Source organism: Scyliorhinus canicula, chromosome 11, assembly GCF_902713615.1.
Source record: "Scyliorhinus canicula chromosome 11, sScyCan1.1, whole genome shotgun sequence".
In the NCBI taxonomy this organism is placed as follows: domain Eukaryota; kingdom Metazoa; phylum Chordata; class Chondrichthyes; order Carcharhiniformes; family Scyliorhinidae; genus Scyliorhinus; species Scyliorhinus canicula.
The window spans coordinates 33,404,327-33,426,927 of record NC_052156.1 but is presented as its reverse complement, the minus strand read 5'-3'; the positions used below and the strand labels follow the sequence as shown (position 1 = coordinate 33,426,927).

Below are 22,601 nucleotides of genomic sequence, written 5' to 3'. Positions count from 1 at the left end.
AAATAGTTTATGGAAAGTATGTAACCCATTGAACTGTCAAGATTATGGTTTATGATTTCCGATTTCACTTCATTTCATTCCAGGAGAACGTTGCTGCATACACTGCAGAAGGGTAGCTTCTGAGCTGCCCAGCATCCGATTTTGAGGTATACCCCAACAGTGTGCTGGAGAATCCCTCTCAGACGTTCCCAGGTAAGGGTTTGCATGGCAATTGCCCAAATGTGCAAACTACCCCTGTGGGAACTATCTGAAAATGCAGTTTGAATCACAAACTTCGGATGGTTTGGCCAATAGCTACCCAGAAAAAGTTAGAAGAATTATAATCTCTTCAGATTTCTGTGTTACTATTGTAAACATCCAGGCTGATCCCCGGGGTTACCTGACCCCTCCACTGACCCGACCCATGGGGGATTCCCCCACCCACTGCCCACGGACCCAACCCGACCGTTAAACTTTGATGCACGATCAATTGTACAAAGACTAAGGTTGGAAACAACTGTGGCTTTATTGCAGTAAGATGTGTGGCCTCCCACAGCAGCTGGCCAAATGTCTGCTGAATAGAGGACACGCTCCTCCTACTGGGCGGAGCCAGCAGGCAGGGGCTACCGGCGAACCTGTAGTACATGTCCTACCTTACATCACCTAATACAGGTGTAACAGTGGTTTACCACAAACTTGTCTGCGTTTTTTGGCAGCTAGTGCAGTAAAAAAAGGGGGCGTGACCACCTTGAATCTGACTGAGCTGAACTGCACTGGGTTTTGAGGAATCTTTCAATGTGGGCCTCAAGCAACTCTGCTGATAAGAAATGTCAGCATAATTTTCAAAGGCAGGTAGGTGTGTGTTTATTTCTTATCATTCCTGTGGGCCATCTCTTTCTGATGCTAGCTGGAAGTTATGGACCATTGTTAATTGTGTCACTTGTGCGTGATGCAGCCAGAGGGGATGCTTTCTAAGGTGCACCTGTAAAAGTTGGTAAGAGTCAATGTGGGCATTCCGAATTTCCTTAGTTTCCTGAGGAAGAATAGGTGTTGTTGTGCTTTCTTGGTCATAGCGTCGACGTGGGTGCACACCTAGGAATTTGAAGCTGTCAACCATCTCCACCTCAGCTCCATTGATGCAGACAGGGTGTGTATAATGCTTTGCTTCCTGAAGTCAATGACCAGCTCTTTAGTTTTGCTGACATTGAGTGAGAGATTGTTATCGTTCCACCACTCCACTAGGTTCTCTATCTACTTCCTGTATTCTGACTCATCGTTGTTTGAGATCCGACCCACTACGGTCGTGTCGTCAGCAAACTTGTGGATGGAGTTGGAGCAGTCGAGTGTGTATAGGGCAGTATTCTTCAAACTTTTTTTCCAGGGACCCATTTTTACCACCCGGCCAACCTTCGGGACCCAACCCGGCCGACCTTCATGACCCACGCCGGCCGACTTGCGTGACCCACCATTTTCTCTTACTTTGTTTGCTGCTGACAAAAGTGGAGGAAATGGTTTTGGATCCCTTTGGCCCTTGTACACGCTCCTCCAATGGAACCTGTTGGATGAAGTGTCGGAATGTATGGAGTCTCCATCTGTCCAAAGTTCTGCAATTTTTTCTGGTAAAATTTTATCAAATAAACCCCCCCCCCCCGAACTTGTAAAAAAAATAAAATGAATAAAATAAATGAATAAAACCCCCCCCGAACTTGTAAAACAAAAAGCTGCGACCGTTTAAAAAAAAGCAGCCACACTGCGCATGCGTGCCCGATCATCGGTGCGTATGCGCATAGCTTTGTGCATGTGCGCCGTGATCTGGCATGCATGCACAGTGCGGTCGCACTTTTTTTACATGTTTACGGCCGTTTTGAAGGCCGCTTGCAGCTGGCATTATTAACAGCCGGCTTCTGCGGCTGTTGCGCGTAGATTTGCGCAATCGGGAGCGCCGCGACAGGCAGCTCCAAGTTTGACAATGCCTGGTGTAGGGAACATAGTAGGGGCTAAATACGCAGCCTTGCTTTGTGGCGGCCCGGTATTGAGGACTATCATGGAAGAGGTGTTGTTTATTCTTACTGATTGTGGTCTATGGATTAGGAAGTTGTGGATCCAGTTGCAGAGTGAGGAGCCAAGTCCTAGGTTTTGGAGCTTTGATGTGAACTTGGCTGGGATTATGGTGTTGATGGTGGAGCTGTGGTCAATAAATAGGAGTTTGATGTATGGGTGGAGACAAACCATAAAACCTAATCACTTGGAAAATTGGACCGTGGCGAAGAGCGGGAATTTTCAGACCTGACCTAATGAAATTACAATTGGAATACGTAATGATGTTTGAATTACTGGTCAATTGGAGAGAACAATAACGTGACAAACCAACACTTTGTATGTTTAAAGCGCAGGTTTCCTTAGCAGAACTGAGGACAAGCAGCTGAAAGGCTGAGTGTGTGTATGTTACTTAATATTAAACATGCAACTGCTAAGTAATAATTCTGTGGTGATGTGGCGGTATCTTTCACAAAACCTATGTTAAGGTCAATGTTCACCTTGACTCGGTACTTTCTTTTCATTGATGTCATTGCTGACAATCCAGCTTCACCTAATCAGCTTGTGTGAAATGGAACCAACATTTCCAGTGCTATAGAAGAATCCTTGCTGCAGTCCTTCACATTGATACCCTCACTGCCTCCAATTCCTGCCAACCTCACTGCCTCCAACCTTAGTATTGTTATGGGCCAGGGTTTAGAGAACCCCAAAATGTATCATGGAGTTCATCTGACCCATAACTTTTAATAGATTGTGGTTATGGGTGAGCACACAGGCCCACCTTACAGGTGTAGTGCAACAGAGAACAAAGTACTTTTATATTAAAACAGTGTTTATTTATGAAACCAGTTAACACTTTATAAACTCACAGTAAACATCTTAACAACTATCAACACCAATAAATCCCCCAAATAATACAGTACTCTATAAGTAACTCTTAATCTTTCCTTGCAACATCCAAAAGACAAAAAAAAACATTTTTGCAGCAAGACATCAGGTTTAACTTCTCTACAGAAACAGGTATTATTGTTAAATCACCAAAGGATCTGGAGACAGTCTTTAGATTGCAGAGAGAGAGACTAATACACCTTCTTGCTGTGACTGCAGCGATCCAGCTCTCAAAACAAAACTAAAACACACCCTGTAGCAGACAGCCCAAAACGAAAGTATAAGCAGACAGACAGCCCAACTCCACTGACATCACTGCAGTCATCCGATAAACACACATTCCCTAAAGGTACACCCACTACAGCTATTTTATAGACACCCATTTCTTAAAGGTACTCTCACATGACAGTATAGCACAGCAAGAGGCCATTTTATCATCAGGTCTGTGTTGGTTCTTTCAAAGAACAATCCAGTTAGTTCCACGCTACAGCTCTTCACCTTACTCTTGTAAATTCTTCACCTTCAAATATTTTTAATCCAATTTTCTTTTAAAAGCTAATATCAGGCATTATGAAACTACCTGTTGCCATAGGGACACCATGAGTTGCACATACCCTTACCTGTGCATACAGAAGAGCTATTCAAATAACCTCATAGCTCCAGGATACCACCGGTATTCCTAACCACCTTCCACGAGCAGAGGGTTTGGAATGACTGCTCACCATTTTCCTTCTCTTGCTTCAGTTTTCCCTCTTTTTTTATGTTTGAGTAAATAATGTATGTTTTTCTTGGAGACTGATTCTCTGAGCTAATCCAATCACTTTGCCTATATATTTTTATCTATTTATAGTAACTCCAGCCTCACGCATGTTCTTCACACTGAATTAACATGTCCATTTTCCCCTGTCTGTAGCTTCAAGACAACTTTGTTTTTCGGGCTGTTTTTGCGTCCTGTTTTTGTCAGGTTTCCCTCTTGAGAGTGATCAATTCTGTAAGCTGGTCCCTCTTTCTGGGGATCCCTGATGCCTCAAACTGTTATTTAAACTGTTCCCATCCAAATGCTTCATTTGGCTCTGGGTTTGTCGCTCCATGTTTTTAATATTCAGAAATCTCTCTCTATTGAAGCTTTTATCCCACACATGGCACTAATTCAAACAGAAGAGTGGGCTCATGGCATCCAGAAACAAGGATGCTGGGAGCAGCATTGGAAGAGAATGGTAATAAACACCATGCAGCCATGAAATGTTTTATTATTGAACCTAAACAATGAAAATTATCAAAATATTATCAGCAATTCAGTTTTAATGTTGAACTTTGTAAATTAATTACTGGTTCATGAGCGTGAGGTGGCAGGGGCGGGCATTCAGGCCACATGACTGGTATGGTAGTAACTGTGATGGCTACCGATCAGTTTCTAAAAGCTGAGCTGATCCAGGGGCTAGATTGATATTGGGAGAAATGCCAGGGAGGGATAGTGTGTGGTGCCTTTGAAACTTTCTTGCGGATGCTTGGCTGAACATTCTTTTGGAAGGATATCTGAAAAAGCATGGGGTGAGATTTGGATAGATCTGCTAAACAGAGTGTCGACAGGAATCTGCTTAAGTCGGAAATTGTGGCGGGGAAGGAGGAGGTGATAAGTAGTTTAAATTAAGGTGCAGCAGTAAATAATTTTTATTAGTGTCACAAGTAGACTTACATTAAAGCTGCAATGAAGTTACTGTCAAAATCCCATAGTCGCCAAAGTACGGCACCAGTTCGGGTACATTAAGGGACAATTCAGAATGTCCAATTAACCTAACAATGCCGTCTTTTGGGACTTATGGGAAGAAACCGGAGCACCCGGAGGAAACCCATGCAGACATGGGGAGAACGTGCAGACTCCACACAGACAATGGCCCAAGCCGAAAATCGAACCCTGGTCCCTAGTGCTGTGAAGCAACAGTGCTAACCACTGTGATACCGTGTCGCCCATAAGTACATATCTAAATATATGGTTAGATGTATTAATTAGATCCAGCGGAGTAAGATAAAAATTAACTAAGAGGGCGCCAACATTAAAGGGATCTGAATTACAGTGAATAAAAATTTGGTATATAAGCAGGAGTAACTGGATACTAAACTGAAAACATATATGACTGGTGCAACTGTTCCCTGAAATTCCTGTGCCATGTCTGAACTCTGGGATGCTTTATGTCCAGGTGTGCAGAAAAAATTCCAACAGTTTGAACAGAAGCTCAGGGTTTTTGAAGTCTCTGTAGGGCATATGGGAGGCTGAGAACCTCCTGGAGAGTACACTTCAGGTGTTGGTTATCCTGGAGCTACAGAGAGTTCAGGAGGGTAGTAAGTGTGTGGCCATCCGGAGAGTAGAATGAAGCAATGAGTGCTGGAATCCTATGATGGTGATGGTGAAATCCGCTGAAGGTGATGGTGCCACATTGGAGTGCAGTTTAGAGCAGATTCATGGCACTGTGGGGAAAATGACTGCACAAGGATACATAAAATGTATATTCGGGGATTTGATATTCAAGGGATTAAGGCTTTAATGTAACTGCCAACATAAGTCTCACTGATGTGTTCCTTTCTTAGAGTCAGGTTGAAGGACATCACTGAATACGTGCAGAACATTTTCTGGTAGGAAGGGGAACAGCCAGGTGTTGTGTGATCCATGTTGAAACCAGTGACACAGCTAAATAGAATGACATCGACTTTAAGTACAGAAACAGGCTTGATGACCCAACCGGTCAGTGCTGGTGCTTGTGCTCCACTTGAGCCTCCTCTGCTCCCTCTTCAGCAAATTAAATGTCATAAACCTGAAATCTTTATTTTGTTTCTCCCCCCACAGGTGCTGCTGACCTGTTGAGTGTTTCAAGCAGTTGGATAGGGAGGCAGTGGTGTAGAGGTACCGCCACTGGCCTAGTAATCCAGAGACCTGGGGCAAGATCTGGGTTCAAATCCCACCACGGCAGATGGTGCAATTTGAATTGAATAAAAAAATCTGGTATTAAAACTCTAATGACCATTGTCAATTTACATAAAATCCCATCTGGTTCACTAATTTCCTGACCTGTGACTCCAGACCCACATCAATGTGGTTGACTGTCAAATGCCCTCTAAAATGGAGGGCAGTTAAGGATGGGCAATAAATGCTGGCCCAGCCAGCGATGTCCACATTCTGCAGATATATAAAAAAAAAGACTGTGGGGAATTGGTACAGACTTCACAATCTTGGGACATTTGGACTTGGGACAGTACAAGATGGATGATTTGTTGGGACAGAGCTGGGATCAATGTCCGTGCAGAGACATTAACTAGTGTTTTGGAGGGAGGATTTTAACAAATTTGACAAGGGAGGGGCACTAGAGAGGAACTACAAGGTGCGCAGAGGACTTGGAGAGCCAAACAGCATGAGAATGAAGAGTAGTTTGGAAATATGATCAAATACAGAAATGTAAGGAAGACCAAGAAGATTTTAGAGTAGATGTATCAACTACAAGCAAAAGTCGCCACATGAGATTATATGTTATTAATAATAGAGACTTGGCTCAAACAAGGGAAGACATGGGTATTTCATATTTCTAACAAAAACAGAAAATACTGGACAATCTCAGCAGGCCTGATATCATCTGAGAGACGGGAGCTAATGTTTCGAGTCTGGATGACTCTTTGTCAAAGCCATCCAGACTCAAAACATTATCTCCCTTCCATCCCCACAGATGCTGTCAGACCTGCTGAGATTGTCCAGTATTTTCTGTTTTTGTTTCAGATTCCAGCATCCACAGTAATTTGCTTTTATTCAATATGCCTAGCTCCAATACATTCAGGAAGGACGGGGAAGATTTCATATTAAGAAAAGGAGGTGGGGTGGCAGTTTTGATCAACAGTATTGTTACAGCACTGGAAACAGATGTTGTACTTTGGGGTTCAAAGACAGAATTTGATTGATTAGAATTAACGAACAATAGAGGAGTTATTAAGCAGTTCAGTAGATGCTACAGGATTTTAATTAGCAGGAAGGAGATCAGGGAGAAAATCTATCGGCAAGTTTCAGAAAGATGGAAGCATTACAAAAGAGTGCTAAAAGGGCTATCCTAATAGCGACTGGGAAAATATGCTTCCATCCCAATGAGGAAGGAATCAGATCTGGATCTAGTTCGAGGGAGTTGGAACAAATAGAGCATATTTGACTGGGAAAGTCTTTGGGAAACAGTGATCACAATGCTGTTGGACTTAAAAGTAGTTATGTAAAAGGAGAAGGAGCGATCATATATGAAAATCCTCCACTAGAGGAGAGCTAGTTTCGTTGACTGGAATTTTCCAGCAGCGGAAGGTGCATTGAACAGGAAACTTTGACCGCGGTGGGACCAGAAGATCCCGCTGCCAGCCAATGGTGAGCCGCCTTGTGGTGGGTTGCGCAAAAAATGCTGCCCGATGGGCTGAATTGGTTTCTGGCCTGGGTAACTGGAATCCAAGATTGGCTGTTGTTACAATCACTGTACAGACCAATAATGTTTGAAAAAATATATAAATTTCTGATGACCAGCCGAAAAGATCATCAATCAAAATTTTGAGTTTTAACCCATTTATTGTAATAAACAAAGTAAAAGTAACATTATGTAAACACCATTCAGTCAGGCAACTTATCTAGTTATAGAAAAGATCCCCCATTTAACTATGAAAGTGATCAGAAATGCCCCCTTCTTAATATAGCTTACTCTATCCTTTAAGTGGTTCATTCTCCAGGAACGAGTCCAAAGCTATTCTCACCTACCAATGGCTTGCTTCCTTTTTCTTTTTCCTGCCAGATAACAGCTAATCCACAATTTTTAATTTTTTTTTAACAAACATTATATTAAGTTATTTATGGTTTTATAACAACAAAAGATACAAATACATAATTCAGTACGTATCACCCCCCCCCCCCCCAACCAACAACCATACGGCGCCAACATAACTTATACACACAATTCCCAAGTCCCTACATCTCCTCTCACTGATCCCACCTGCTAATCCACAATTTTGTACATTAAGGATTACGCTGGAGTAGAGTCATAGAGGGCGCGATTCTCCGCACCCCACGCCGGGTGGGAGAATCGCGGGAGGGCTGGGCGAATCACGCCACGCCGCCCTGGCACACCCACGATTCTCCCACCCCCGCCCCCCCCCAAAATGGCGTGTTGCGTTTTTCGACAGGCCGCTCGAAGAATCGCCGCTCGCCGTTTCTCACGGCGACCAGCGATTCTCCGGCCCGGATGGGCCGAGCGGCCTGCCAAACGGCGCCAACCATACCTGGTCGCTGCTGGCGTGAACAGCGCGCGACAGGTGAGTGTGGGGCCTGTGGGGGGCAGAGGGAGGATAGAGCACCACGGGCGTGCTCAGCAGATCGGTGTCCACCGATCATCGGGCCAGCATCTGTAAACGACGTACTCTTTTCCCTCCACCGCCCCGCAAGATCAAGCCGCAATGTCTTACGAGGCAGCGGAGGGGAAGACGGCATCCGCACATGCGCGGATTGGAGCCGGCCAACCTGCGCATGCGCAGCTGACGTCACTTCGGTGCCGCCGGCCGCGTCATTCCCGGCGCGCCGCTTTGACGCAAGCGTCAAGGCCGGGCGCTCGGGATTCATGCGCCGCCGCTCCTAGCCCCCCGGGGGGGGGAGAATAGGGGGCGAGGAGCGGCCTCCGACGCCGGAGTGAAACACTCCGGGTTTCACTCCGGCTTCGGCACTCAGTCTCCCGTTGGGAGAATCACGCCCAGAGTTTTACAGTACAGAAAGAGTCCCTTTGGCTCATTGTGTTGGCGCAGCCATCACCTATTCTGAATTTCAACATTTGGTTTGTAATCTTGTATGCCATGGCGTTTCAAGTGCTCATCTAAATGCTTCTTAAATGTTGTGAGGGTCCCCATCTCTACCACCCTTTCAGGCAGTGAGTTCCAGATTCTCACAACCCTCTGAGTGAAAACGTTTCTCCTCAAATCCTCTCTAAATCTCCTGCCTCTAAATGGCGTAATGAAGGGGGATTATGTCAGTTTTGTGAGGGCCATGAAGAATCCAGCACGAGGTTTCAGGATACAAAGAAATAACATTTATTTACAATAACATAATATGCAACAGCAGCAGCAACTTCCCTTGCTGCTCACTCCTCTCTCTCTCTGCTGGTTCCAAACTGGCCAGCTCTATTTATGCAGGGAGCCTGCTAATGATGTCTCCCCCCCCCCCCCCCCCCCCCCCCCCCCCCTCATTGGGGAAGCTCATACTCCCATAGGATTGTGGGATTGTCATTAGTCCCCAGCCAATGGTAAGCAGGCAGGTTATAACAGTCAGACTTTATAAATGATTATACTTTAAACTGTCTATTTTATCCTAAGACAGAATTAGATTTTGGCTCCTGACCCCTTTACTGAGGGAAAATTTTTCTTCCTATTTACCCTATGTATATCCCTCATAATTTTATACACTTCAGTCAGGCCTCCTTTTAAACCTCCTATGCTCTAAGGAAAACAATCTCAGTCTAACCAGCCTCTCTTATAGCTGAAAGGCTCCAGCCCGGGGATTATCCTGGTGAATCTCTTCTGCACCCTTTCTATTGCCTCTTCAATTGAGCACACTCCCACCTGCATTCTTATGATGAACAATAGAGAAGAACTATCTTGATCCCTCTGCATTCTCTCTCTCACTCTCTCTCTGATTATTGAAGACTGATCTGTCCTTGTCATGTTCAATGATATATTAGGAAAAACCTACAAACTGATTCTACAATGATTTCCCAAATGGGCCTTGTATCCAAGTAGAAGTATTAATTAACTACTTCAAGACCAAAATCCCATTCTATCTTAGGATAAAATAGACAGTTTAAAGTATAACCATTTATAAAGTCTGACATGACCCCCCTTCATTACTCCATTGAACTTAAAATTAAACAATTGCAAAACATAAGATAAACATATAAACTTCATATTTGTAACACTGGGAAAACAGTAAATGAGTAATGGGCAGCATATGAAAAAGAGAGAGTTTGGATACAAACCAGGAACATTCTACTGAGGGGGGGAAAGCATCCAAAGCTAGAGCACTCTTGAAATCACTTTAAAAACATTAAAATTAATGAGAAGAACGGGGCTTATGATGAATACCAGATTCTATGAGCACCACCCCACATACAGAAAGTGCAGGGGAGAATTGACAAAGGAAATAAGAGCTGCCAAGAGCGTGCATGAAAATAGATTAGCGGGTATCATAAAATGGAACCCAAAAGTCTTTTATAAACAAATTAACGGTGGGGCTGATTAGATAGAGCAAGGGAGCTAGAACATGGCTAGATTACTAAGTACTTCACTGGAAGAACAAGCTGTCAATGTTACAGAAATGAGGAAGTAGCAAATAAATTGCATAAGATAAATACAGATAATGAAGGTGTACTAAAACGTTGATGTGGAGATGCCGGCGTTGGACTGGGGTGAGCACAGTAAGAAGTCTTACAACACCAGGTTAAAGTCCAACAGGTTTGTTTCAAACACGAGCTTTCGGAGCACGGCTCCTTCTTCAGGTAAGAAGGAGCCGTGCTCCGAAAGCTCGTGTTTGAAACAAACCTGTTGGACTTTAACCTGGTGTTGTAAGACTTCTTACTGTACTAAAACGTTGGCAGCACTCAAACGTTGAAGATTCAACTCATTCAGATGAGGTACATTCTCGGTTGTTAAGGGAAATAAGGGGAAAATCGTGGTGGCTCTGGCTCCAATTTTCCAATCCTCCAGCAGGGGAGTTCTGCCAGAAGACTGGAGGACTTCAAATTTTATTCTCCTTCTCTAAAAAGGAAGAGGGCTAAACCCAGCAACTACACACCAGTTAGATGAATACCTGTGGTAGGGCAACTTTCAGACACAAATCCAGAAAAAAATTAATTTGCACTTAAGACCATAGGAAATAGGAACAGGAGTAAGCAGTTCGGCACCTTGTGTCTGCTCTGCTATTCAATAGGATCATGACTGATCTGTCATTCCTCATTCACTTTCCGGTCCTTTCCCCATAACCCTTGATAAAATACGGAAGTTTGCATGCATTTATTGAGAGCAAATCATGTTCGACGAACTTGTTTGAATGTTTATGTTGCGTATATGGAGCTCCAAAAACATTTGATTGAGTCCTACACAATAGACTTGCAAGCGAAATTGAAGCTCGTGAGATTAAAAGGGCAGTAGCTGCATGGATACAAAATTGGCTGAGAGACAGAAAGGAAAGGGTAGTGATGAGCAGTTATTTTACATCAGAGCGGGAAGTGTGTCGTGGTGCTCCTCAAGTATTGAGAGCATTGCTATTCTAGATCAATATTAATGACCAAACATAGGGTACGTAGATCACAATTTCTAAGTACGAAACAGTGAAGAAGATAGTAACAGACTTCGAAGTGTGAAGTGAATCATTTTGTTAGGATGAATGAGAAGAGGCAGTATCAGCTAAATTATACCATTATAAAGGGTGTGGAAACTTGGTGGGACAAGTTAAGGCTACCAAAAATGCATTCATGGTTCTTATTATGGCAGTGAGGTGGTAATGCTAAATCTTTATTAAACACTAATTAGACCCCAGAAGGAGTAATGTTTCCAATTCTGGGGTGTACACTTTAGGAAGGATGTCAGGGATGTAAAGAGGGTACAGAGGAGATTTGCTAGAACGCTACCTGGGATGAGGGACTTCAGTTATATGAAGAAACTAGAAAAACAGGAATAAAAACAAAGTACTGAAATACTCAGCAAGCCAAGCAACTCTTAGGAGAGATAAAACAAAGTTGACATTTCAGGTTGATGACCTTTCATCAAGAAACTGGCATCTTTCTCCTTAAAGTAGAACAAGTTAAGGGGAGATTTGATAGAGGTTCTCATGGCCATGAAGGTTTTGATGGGTAAACTGTTTTCAGTGGCAGAATGGTTGATAATCAGAGAAAGCAGATTTAAGGTAATTAGCAAATGAACTAAAGGTGACACGAGTTGTTGTTATGATCTGATATGTATTGCCTGAAAGAGTGGTGGAAGCACATTCAATAACTGAAATAGGAATTGGACAAATAACAAAGATCACAGGGTGCAAGTATAAGGCCCAATGTATTGGGCAGCACGGTAGCACAAGTGGATAGCACTGTGGCTTCACAGCACCAGGGTCCCACGTTTGATTCCCTGCTGGGTCACTATCTGTGCGGAGTCTGCACGTTCTCCCCGTGTCTGCGTGGATTTCCTCCAGGTGCTCCGGTTTCCTCCTACAGTCCAAAGATGTGCAGATTAGGTGGATTGGCCATCATAAATTCCCCTTGGTGACCAAAAAGGTTGGGAGGGGTTATTGGGTTATGGGGATAGGGTGTGAGTGAGGGCTTAAGTGGGTTGGTGCAGACTCGATGGGCCGAATGGCCTCCTTCTGCACTGTATGTTCTATGTTCTGTCAACTGCATTTTTGGTGCCAAAATGCATGTGTGGCCTGATAGAATACTATAGAATCCCTACAATGTGAAGGATGCCATTTGGCCCATCAGGTCTGCACCGACCTGCTAAAATAACACTCTACCTAGATCCACACCACTGCCCAATGGCTAACCATGGCCAATCCACCTAACTTGCACATCTTTGGACACAAAGAGGAAATTTAACATAGCCAATCCACCTAACCTGCAAATCTTTGGACTGTGGGAGGAAACATGGGCACTCGGAGCAAATCCAAGCAGACACGGGGAGAACATGCAAACTCCACAGGCAGTCACTCACGGCCGGAATCAATCTCCAAACTCCCTGATGCTGTGGGATAGCATTTTCAGCCACTGTGCCATTCTCGGCGCTCCGCCCAGCCCCACAATTAAGTTAGTCTCAGTTAAGGTGACCATGAAAGCTATCATTTATTGTTGTAAAACCCATCTGGGTCACTAATATCCTTTCGGGAATTAAATCTGCATCCTTGCTTGGTTTACATGTGATTCCAGCCCACAGTAGTGTGGTTGACTCTTAATTTCTCTCTTCAGTGACAGAGCATTCAGTTCAAGGGCATTTAGGGATGGGCAACAAACACTGCCTTGCCAGCGAACCCCACACCCCATGAAAGAGTAAAGAAAGAAAAGTGACTTCAGATTAATTCGATGAACGCTTTGTATTAGATGCCAAAGGCGATGAATTTGACAGTTTTAAAAACGTTATTTGTGGTTCACATTTTATATTCAAAGTAAAAGTCAACCCTTTTTGGATGGATTTTTCAAAGCTTCAAAGGCTGACTTGTATACCATAATCTACATACAATATTTGAAGTTGAAACATTTAGAAGGCTTTAGTGAAAGAGCAGGAGAGTTGAACTAATTTCATAGCTCTTTCAAAGAGGCACCATAATTACAATCAGCTGAATTGCCTCCTTTGTGCTGTATAATTTGATGAATGTACGATACACTCAGATCCAGAATAATGCTCCCTTTACTTGTTCCCCAATTTCAAGAGCTTCCCACTAATGTACCGTTATGATTTTTTTCTACTTCCCTTGTTAACTACTCTTGGCTTCTTTTATGCTATAATTGTGAATTTAGTACTGAACCGTGGGAGCTTTTGTGCTCAAGACCATGTCAAAGAATCATAGAATCCCTACAGTGCAGAAGGAGGCCATTCGGCCCATTGAGTCTGCACCAACGCTCTGAAAGAGTACCCTGCCTATGCCCTATCCTCATAACCCTACCTGGGTCAATTTAGCATATCCAATGCACCAAACCTGCACATCTTTAAACTGTGGGAGGAAACCCACGCAAACATTGGGAGAATGTGCAAACTCCATACAGTCACCCGAGGTTGGAATCAAACCCAAGTCCCTGGCACTGTGAGTCAGCAGTGCTAACCACTGTGCCACCTTGCCTCCATTAATTTCTGATTAAAACAGTCACTCCTTGCATATTAAACTTATACAGTTGGTAGTGAGTCAAAATTTATATCTGATAAATGCAGCTTACATTTAAATCCTGTGTTTTCTGTCTCCGTCTGTTTGTATTTTGACAAAATGTATACGATGACATAAGCTGCAAGGATTTTGATCAGGCAATTTATACTCACCATCTGAATGCTGCGCTGAAGCCATTTCCTTTCATCAGTCCTCTAATTTATTGTGTTCAATAACTTTTACATTTTGGATTGGCTCAGGCAGATTTGATTAATTTTAGTCCTTTTTTTCGCCAATAGCAGGCATTATTGTCAGAAATGATCATACAGTGCTATGCAGCTGATGTATGTCAATCACATTAATGATGTTGAATCATGAATTCCAGTGAGGTGGCATGAAGTAGCAACCACATCTCGAGTGGCTCCCACGCAGGCTCTGGCACTTTGGGCTTATGTGCCCAATCAGAAGAATGTTTTTAAAAAGCAAACTTACCCGGATGTGAAATTGACCGCAAAGAGTGTGATGTCAAAATGGACATCGAAGAGGGGCCGAGGGGTGAAAATACAACATCGAGCCCAAGCAGCGAGGCATCAAAGATGGTGGAAGAAGCGGCCGTGCCCATCACCCTCGACATGATGGCAGTGGTGGTAACCAGAGAATTAAATAAATTTGGTGAAGAAATGGATGAGTACTTCAAGAAGCACAGTCAGGAATTGAAGGCTTCATTTAAATCCACGGTGGATGAAGCTTTGGGCCCAGTCAGGGAGCAGCTGAGAAAACAATTAAAGTGGTAGGTACGCAGGAGGAGAAATTGAAAAATGAGGAAGAGGCTGTATTCCAGCACAAAGAACCAGCGATTGTCAGAAATAATAATAATAATCTTTCAGATTGTCACAAGTAGGCTTACATTAACACTGCAATGAATTTACTGTGAAAATCCCCGAGTCGCCACACTCCAGCGCCTGTTCGGGTACACAGAGGGAGAATTCTGAATGTCCAATTCACCTAACAAGCTCGTCTTTCAGGACTTGTGGGAGGAAACCGGAGCATCCGGAGGAAAACCATGCAGACGCAGTGAGAACGTGCACAGACAGTGACCCAAGCGGAAATAGAACCTGGGACCATTGTGAAGCAACAGTGCTAACCACTGTGCTACTGTGTCGCCTTAGGGACAAGGGCTTCAAGGCAAAGCTGGACGATTTAGAAAATAGGTCCAGGCGCATGAACCTGAGGCTGTAGGGTCTACCCGTGGGAGTTGAGGGCACAAGGCCGAGCAAATACTTTGTTGCAAAGTTTCCCCATTTGAGAAACAGTGAGGAGGTATTTGCTGCGCCAGAGTTCGATAGGCACACAGGGCCTTGAGGCACAATGCGCGACCAAATGAGCCACCTCAAGCGGTGATCATTTGGCTTCATAGTTTTTCGAGAAAGGAGTGGGTCCTAGAATGGGCCAAGAAAGCCCAGAACACCAACTGGGATGGCAACATGGTAAGGATTTACCAGGACATTGGCAGCAAACTTGAGACAATTGTTGAATGTGGTGCTTGCTCCGGGAGTGGGTCCCGGAGATCATAATCTCTCCCCATGCGGAGAAGGCATTCGACTGAGTAGAGTGGGATTGTCTGTTTGTGGTTTTAGAAAAAAATGGAATTGGGGCAGACTTTGTAGTGTGGGTGCAGCTGTTATAGATGGCCTGATTTGCCAGTGTTTGCACTAACAAAATGACCTCCGACCCCTTTCGTCTTTACTGGGGTACCAGGCAGGGATGTCCATTGTCAACTTTGCTATTTGCCTAGTGATAGAGCCATTCGCCATGGCCCTGAGGTCCTCGAATACATGGGAGAAATAGTTAGAGATGGGGTGGAACAAAGGGTCTCGCTGTACGCCGCCAACTTACTATTATATGTGAGGGATCAGAGGCATCAATAGATAACATTGTGGGAATCATGCAACGTTTTGGGGCCTCTTCTGGTTACAAGATAAATGTAGGAAAGAGTGAATACTTTGTGGTTGGGTTGATGAGGCGGGGGGGGTGGGGGGGGGGGGGGGGGGGTGGGGGGGGGGGTGGGGGGGGGGGGGGGGGGGGGCTGTGGGTTCGGGGAGTGTTGTTCTGGCTAGCTGGAAGGCATTTTCGGTATTTGGGTGTCCAGAGAGCAAGGGCCTGGGGGAAGCTCCGGAGGATGAATTATATGAATCTGGTGGCAAAGGTCAAAGCGGACTTGCAAAATTGGGATGGTCTCCCATTATCCTTGGCGGGCTGAGTGCAATCAGTCAAAATGAACACCTTGCCGAGATTTCTATTCTTATTTCAATACCTTCCAATATTCTTACCCAAGGGTTTTTTTCAGAGAGATTGACCGTCTGGGTTTATTTGGGTGGGTAAGAGTCCAAGGATCAGGACGACGTTGCTCCAGAGGGAGAGACCATTAGGTGGCTTGGCCTAGACAAACTTTCAGTGCTATTATTGGGTAGCTAATGCTGAAAAGTTGCGAGATGGTTTGGAGATTCGGATGAGCTTGGGTTTGGGTGGAAGCAGAGTCTGTGAGGGGCGTAAGCCTAGCGGTGCTGGTATCAGCTCCTTTACGAGTGGTACCAAAGAAATACTCAACTAACTTGGAAGTCGTAGTCACGTTAAAAATGTGGAGGGAACTCCGCCATAATTTAGATCCGCCTCTAGGCTGACCCCTATCTGTGCGAATTGGTTATTTGAACTTGCTAGGTTGGATGTGAAATTTAGGGAATGTGGGGGACTTATTTTGCGAAGGTCAGTTCACTAGCTTAGGGGAACTGAAAGAAAAATATGGGCTCACAGATGCTGATGTGTTCAGGTATCTCCAGGTTCGCAGCTGGGTTAAAAAGTACTTTTCAGCCTTCTGAATTAAGCAGCATTCTGCCTTGTTCAAGAGGATCTTATCCTGCTCTGGTTCAGAGATGGCCAGTGGGTCAGGTATATACCAGTGGCTAATAGAGAAGGAGGTGGGCTCTGTTGAGTGTGTCAAGGCAAAGTGGATGGAGAAGCTGGGTCCGCTCTCAGAGGAGGAGGTTTAGAATGAGGCGCTGAGGAGGGTGAACTCGACCTCGTCCTGAGGCTGAGTCTCATCCGGCTGAAAGTAGTGTTCCAAGCACACCTTACAAAAGCTAGAATGAGTTGATTTTTTGAAGGGATGGATGATAGATGCGATCAGTGTCTGGAGGGGGAGGTCTTGGCACATCATGCGCACATTTTCTGGTTGTGCCCAAAGTTGGCGGACTTCTGGAGGTCCCTTTTTGATACTATGTCGGCAATCCTGAACATTGGGTTAGAGCCTTGCCCATTGGTGCCGATATTTGGGGTTTTGGTTGTGGCAGAACTCCATACAGGGACGGGGGCAGACGTCCTGGCATTTGCCTCACAGGTGGCAAGATGGCAGATCCTCATGGGCTGGAGATTGCGTGGCTGGGTGACCTGATGGCGTTTTTACATTGAATCGTAGAATCTCTACAGTGCAGAAGGAGGCCATTCAGCCCATCAAGTCTGCACCGATTATATCCCCATGACCCCACCTAACCTTTAGACACTGAGGACCAATTTAGAGTGGTTATTCCACCTAACCCGCATATCTACGGACTGTGGGAGGAAACCGCAGACATCTGGGGCGGGATTCTCCGAACCCCCGCCGGGTAGGAGAATCGTGGGGGGGACGGCGTGAATCCCGCCCCCGCCATCTCCTAAAGTCTCCGGCAGCAGAGATTCGGCGGTGAGGCGCCCCCCCCCCCCCCCCCCCCCCCCCCCCCCCCCCCTCCCCGGCGATTCTCTGGCACGCGATGGGCCGAAGTCCCGCTGCTGTCATGCAATCAAACCACCTACCTTACTGCCGGGACCAGGCGGTGCGAGCGGGCTCTGGGGTCCGGGGGGGGGGGGGGATCTGGTCCCAGGGGGTGCCGCCAAGGTGGCCTGGCCCCCGCAGTCGGGGCCCACCGATCGGAGGGCGGGCCTGTGCCGTGGGGGCACTCTTTTCCTTCCGCGTTTGCCATAGCCTTCACAGTGGCGGACGCGGGAGTGACCCCCTCCCCTGCACATGCAAGGGGATGACGTCAGCAGCCGCTGACACTCCAGCGCCTGCGCGGACTTCCGCCGACCGGTGAAGTCCCTTCGGCCCCAGCTGGCATGGCGCCAAAGGCCTTTCCCGCCAGCCGGCGGGGCACCAACCACTCCAGCGCGGGCCTAGCCCCTTAAGGTTAGGGCTTGGCCCCTAAAGGTGTGGAGAAATCCGCACCTTTGGGGCAGCCCGACGCCAGAGTGGTTCGCGCCAATCCTTCCCGCCGGGACCTCCCCGCCCCGCCAGGTAGGGGAGAATCCCGGCTGAGGTGAAAGTGCAAACTCCACACAGACAGTGTCAAGGTCAAAATCTAACCCGGGTTCCTGGTGCTGAGACAGCAGCGCTAACCACTCGAGAGGGTTAAGTTTACCGTGAGAAGGTCAGCGGGAGGCTTTTACTGCACGTTGAAAGAGGGTGGGTGGGAGTGACTTAGTAACTAAATTTTACAGTCGTATGGGAAGAAGGAGGATAGGGGAGGGGACTCTTATTGTTTAATTGTTAGTCTGGTCTTTGTAGGTTTGTATTAAAGTTGTTAAAAACATTTATAAAAATATTTCTAACACAAAAATGATGTTGAATCATGATTTACAACCAATTGATGGGAAATAAGGCATTTACATTGTTTATATATAATATATATATAACAGGTACGTTTGTGAGATGCTCTTGGAAATTGGGGGAAAATTATGGGGAGCTTTATTCAGGATGAATATCATATATTTGAAGTTTTAAATGAAAATTTAAAATTAACGAATGAATTGCTTTTCAAATTAAAATGAACATCTGTGACTTTAAGAATTTATTTCTGAACTTGAAGAGTTCAATTTCAAAATTTTCACCATGGCTTTGATCTCCAAAGACATGGCAAGAAGTCATTTGTAAACCAGTATCCTGTTTCCATAAATTATGCATGCACTCTTGTGGTGATTGTACAGATATGTTTACACAGTTTGACAAATGTTTTGACAAGCCAAAACCCTTCCCATTTAAGGCTGAATTCCTTTGAACTGAATAAATTTTGGAACAATTCCATGGTCGGTTTAAATCTTTTAGTCCTTGAACTGAATTATAACTTACTGAAAATCATTTATTGCTGCCTCGAGTTGTGGATGTTTGATAAGTTATGTTTGAAGCTAACTTTTAAATTTTAAAAAGCTTTCTAGCTGCTGCCTGTATAATTTCACTGCATAACACCATAGAGCCATTTTTGTGTTCTTTCAAAGTTGTACAAAAAGGTGACAGATATGGAAACTATACCCAGATGTTTTATATGTTTACTCGGAACGACGTTTGTTAGTATAATTAAACAGGATAATACTGTTTTATGGATTTATTCTGGTGCAGTTTAACAAGGGTCAGAAAATACAGTTGGGACTCATTTATAGCCCCGAACAGTAGTTATACAGTTGGACAAACATTAAGCAAGTCACAGATGGCGATTTTAACAAAGGCAATATAATAACTGTGGTGAACTGTAATCTTTAGGATAGAAGGGACAAATCACATTGTCAAAGGTCATCTGGCAGATGGGTTTTGGAACAATTTCCTAAACCAATACATTGTGGAATAAACTCGAGACAAATTTTTTTTCACCTTGTATTGTGCAAGGAAGCAGGTTTATTTAGTAATTGCAGAGTAAAAGATCATCTGAGGGAAAACTGATCATAATACAATTTAATTCCATTCAAAATTTGGAAGTAAGATAACCCAGTTCCAAACAAAAATCAGAAACTTTAACAAACCCAATTACATGGGTATGAGAGGAGTGCAGACTAAATTAGATGAGTAAATAGACTAAAAGGTATGGAGTAAATAAACAGTGGGAAACATTTAAAGAAACCATTCAAAATGTTCAACAAAAATACATCACATTGATAAACAAAACCTCAGAAAGAAACATCTGTGGACATCCATCTATGGCTTGCTCGGGTGATTCTTGAAACAACGAGACTTTTGTAAAGAATAATGCTAAGCCTGTGAATTGATAATGTTTTAGAAGCCAACAAAGGGTGACCAAAAAGTTAATGGAAAAGATAGAATTTGAGAATTAACTAGTTAGCAATATAAAACTAATTCTAAAATATTTTAAAACTTCTAGAAAAAGGCGAGTAGCTGAAGTAAACATTGGTCTCTTAGAGGCAGAGACAGGAAAAATTGTCAAGGGAAATGATAAAATGGCAGAGACGCTGAACAAATATTTTGTGTTTGTCTTCATGATAGAATGATGAGGAAGAGGCTAGTAAGAGTGAAGAAAATAAGGTAGCTAATATCAGCAGAGAAAAGGTATTGGAGACGCTTAAGGGACTGAAATACCAACAAGTCCCAGGACTATAATGGCCTGAATTCTAGGGTTCTAAAAAACATAGCTGCCGAGTTAGTGGATGTATTGGTTATGATTTGTAAAAGGTCAGGGCACCACGGTGGGGCAGTGGTTAGCACTACTGTCTCACACACCGAGGTCCCGGGTGCAGTCCTGGCTCTGGGTCACTGTCCATGTGGAGTTTGCACATTCTCCCCGTGTTTGCATGGGTTTCACCCCCACAACCCAAAGATGCGCATGATAGGTGGATTCACCACACTAAATTGCCCCTTAATTGGAAAAAAATGAATTGGGTACTCTAGATTTATATTAAAAAATGATTTGTAAAAAGTCCCTCGATTCTAAGACTGTCCCAACAGTTTGGAAGTTAGCAAATATAACATTGCTATTGAAAGGGAGATAAAACAGAACTATGGGCCAGTTAGCCTGACATCATTCATCAGGAAAATATTGGAATTTATTTCTTATCAAAGTCTTAATAATGAACTAAGCAAATCATAGTGTCATGGAATCACAGAATTAACAGTGCAAAAGGAGGCTATTCGGCCCATCGAGTCTTGGAAAGAGCCACGACTTAAGCTCACGCCTCCGCCCTAACTCAAGCAAATGTTGACTTCCGGTTGCAGCTATGCGGAGCTAAGCCGCACGTTCGGCAGCTCCCGCCAGGAACAGACTTTTGGGCTCTTTTTAGGGCCCCCAGCGGTACCTATTCGATGATTCCCGACGTGGGAAGGAGGCAGCAGCAGTTCCCCATCGGTATATGGCCTGGACCAGGAGAGGGGCAAGCAAGAGAGCGGTGCCAGCGCCTAAGAAAAAGCGAGGGAAGAAGCACAAGATGGCGGCAGGCGGAGACCTAGAGGAATGGAGGCAGTGGGCGCAGGAGCAGCAGGAAACTCTCCAGCGCTGCTTTCAGGAGCTCATAATGGAGCTGCTAGAGCCGTTGAAGGCTTCCATCGACAAGCTGCTGGAGACTCAGACAGCCCAGGGGGTGGCAATCCGGGAGATCCGACAGCAGGCCTCTGAAAGAGAGGAGGAGGCCTCAGCCCTCGTGGTAAAGGTGGAGATGCATGAGGCGCTCCACAAAAAGTGGCAGGAGCGGTTCGAGGAGATGGAGAACCGGTCGAGGCGGAAAAATCTGCGGATCCTGGGCCTCCTGGAGGGGTCGGACCTGGGGGCCTACGTGGTCGTCCTGCTGAATTCGCTGATGGGAGCTGGGTCCTTCCAGGGGTCCCTGAAGCTGGAGGGGGCCCACAGAATATTGGCAAGGAGGCCCAAGCCAAATGAGCCGCCACGGGCGGTGCTGGTGCGGTTCCACCGGTTCATTGACCGGGAGTGTGTGCTCAGGTGGGCCAAGAAGGAGCGGAGTAGCAGGTGGGAGAACGCGGTGGTGCGGATCTACCAGGACTGGAGTGCGGAGGTGGCTAAGCGGAGGCCGGGTACAACCGGACAAAGACGGTGCTACATAGCAAAGGAGTAAAGTTTGGCATGTTGCAGCCGGCGCATTTGTAGGTCACCTACAAGGACTGACACTTTTATTTTGAGTCCCCGGAGGAGGCGTGGGCCTTTCTGTAGGCCGGGAAGTTGGACTCAATCTGAGGGTTGGGTGCGGGGGTCTGTATGTAACTATTATTTTCCGAGGGGGGGCTTTCTGTTTAATGCTGGTTCTGTCTTTTTGCGTGGGTTCGGTGGATGGGCTCGAGGTGTGGGGTAGATTTGCAGTGTGGGGAGCTGATGGTGGGGAGGGGGCTGGGGCCCCGCGAGGGGCTTGGGCCGACAATGGGAGCTGCCTTAGAGGAGGCGGGGTTGGGTAGGTGGAAAGCACGGGCTTTTTCCCGCGCTGAAGGTTGATGGGGGCGGGGTTGGAGCTGAGCAGCGCGGGCTTTTTTTTTTCCCGCGTGAGAGCAGGAGGGGGAGGAGGAGAGCCTGCTGGTGGGTACTGGGGAGCAGGGGTAGCCCCACGCTGGGAGGGGTCGGAGGAGTGGCGGGAGTTGCCGGGGTCAGCAGGAGTCAGCTGGCTTACGGGAGTACTATGGAGGGAGTAAGGTGGCTAGGAGGGGTCCTAGCTTTCGGGGTGGGGGGGGGGTACCGGGTAGCTGCTGGAATGGCCAGGAAGGAGCTGGAGTATGCAGGGGGGGTCGGGACGGGGGTTTGCCGCCATGGGGAACGGGCCGAGCGGGGGGGCGCTGGCCAGTGGCAGGCAGGGTAAGGGTTATGGCTAGTCGGCGAGGGAGGGGGGCAGGGAGCCCCCTGATCCGGCTGGTAACTTGAAATGTGAGGGGACTGAATGGGCCGGTCAAACGGGCCCGTGTGTTTACACACCTGAAGGGGCTGAAGGCGGACATGGCCATGCTTCAGGAGACGCACCTGAAGGTGGCGGACCAGGTTAGACTGAGGAAGGGATGGGTAGGCCA

At 45.8% G+C, this 22,601-nt stretch overlaps 1 protein-coding gene across 16 annotated transcripts in view; it reads left to right on the top strand.

The window, feature by feature from the left end:
- The window catches only part of LOC119973993 (protein tyrosine phosphatase domain-containing protein 1-like), a 202,304-nt gene that overhangs the window by 144,880 nt on the left and 34,823 nt on the right, over positions 1-22,601 (top strand). The window contains exon 10 of one of the 16 annotated variants that reach the window (XR_005462429.1): positions 84-192. The exons of the other annotated variants lie outside the window; for them this stretch is intronic. The gene's annotated coding sequence lies outside the window, so the exon portion shown is untranslated. The remainder of the gene's footprint in view (positions 1-83; positions 193-22,601) is intronic. 16 annotated transcript variants of the gene reach the window in all.